This window comes from Scylla paramamosain, chromosome 22 (genome assembly GCF_035594125.1).
Source record: "Scylla paramamosain isolate STU-SP2022 chromosome 22, ASM3559412v1, whole genome shotgun sequence".
NCBI classification, from domain to species: Eukaryota; Metazoa; Arthropoda; class Malacostraca; order Decapoda; family Portunidae; genus Scylla; species Scylla paramamosain.
Window position 1 is genome coordinate 9,580,916 of NC_087172.1, and position 1,335 is coordinate 9,582,250.

The 1,335-nt window shown below is 44.2% G+C and overlaps 1 protein-coding gene across 4 annotated transcripts in view; it reads right to left on the reverse strand.

The window, feature by feature from the left end:
* LOC135111519 (G-protein coupled receptor moody-like) overlaps positions 1 to 326 on the reverse strand; it is a 61,063-nt gene extending 60,737 nt beyond the window's left edge. For 3 of the 4 annotated variants that reach the window (XM_064024887.1, XM_064024888.1, XM_064024886.1), the window contains exon 1: positions 175 to 326. The gene's annotated coding sequence lies outside the window, so the exon portion shown is untranslated. The remainder of the gene's footprint in view (positions 1 to 174) is intronic. The other variant, XM_064024889.1, reaches the window with a different exon arrangement.
* Between the last annotated feature and the right edge of the window lie 1,009 nt (positions 327 to 1,335).

Here is a 1,335-nt window from a genome sequence, read left to right on the forward strand (position 1 = left end):
TTATCACACATAAAATCACCACCACTACGGCAACACTAACGTGCTCGCCGCCACCACCCTCACCACAGCCCTGCCACCACACACTGCATGACACTGATCCGCTCCTCGCCTCTACTGAATTATCCGCCTGGTGGAGTCAGGCAGTATCGCAGCCCTCACACTTCCCAGCCTTACCGTGCGAGACCCTCTGCGCGCTGAACCTCACTGCGCGAGCTACACAGTGCCAATGGTGGTGCCCCGTGATGAGGGTATAATGTCACTTGGCAACCCCCCGGGCACAGCCTGCGGGTTACCCTCTTCTTTATTAATGTCCGCTCTTTCCTCTTGTCTCGCTTTTATTTACGCGTGATTATAGCAATTGAGACATTATGCGCTGTCTTTATCTCGCCACCCTTACTCAGAGGTCCAGGGCAATAGTTGTCACTGTAAGGCTGGGTGACAGGTACCTTGTCCGTGTGTTGTTCACTGACTTCGCCTTTATGGACTCGTGTGACGCTGTGTCGTAATTATTGCTTTTACGTCATTAGCCTTGACTCATTGCGGCCGTCACAGCTGTATATGAACAATTTTGTTCAAGACCAAACACAAGGGAAGTTCTAGATGAACAAAATGTTTATTTATTTATTTTTTTTTCGGTCAGGAAAACATAGATAATCATATACGAGTACTGATATATATATATATATATATATATATATATATATATATATATATATATATATATATATATATATATATATATATATATATATATATATATATATATATATATATATATATAATTCTCAAAATCATATTCTATGCTGAGATGAGCATTTTTATTTTTTCAAATGGAAGTAGCTTGCTGAGCTGCATGATTATATGTTGTATTCGGTGCCAAGTACTGCATATTATAAAATGTATCAGTTTACGTGACTCCTTTACCGAGACGACCCTGTTTTCATGGAGTTTTCATTGCTGGTTTCTGCCAAGGCATCCGAGAGACCAGCCAGAATAGCCTCCCTATCCAGGGAACCTTTGAGCTGTCACGCAGACACATCAATACTAAGCCCCTTCCCGCTCCACTTCCTCCCTCTTCGTCTCCTTCAGATTTAGCCTTGAGCGCTGCTTCCTTTTCACATTCACGTCATATGCAACACTGGTGGTTCCTTCCTTCGACCCCCACCATGTCTTCCCTGCCCTCACCACCACACCACCACGTATCCATATTCTTACCAACAACACACTGCTGGTCCTTGCGATCTCAACATCCACACACACACACACACACACACACACACACACACACACACACACACACACACACACACACACACCAGCCTCTTCCCACGCTCC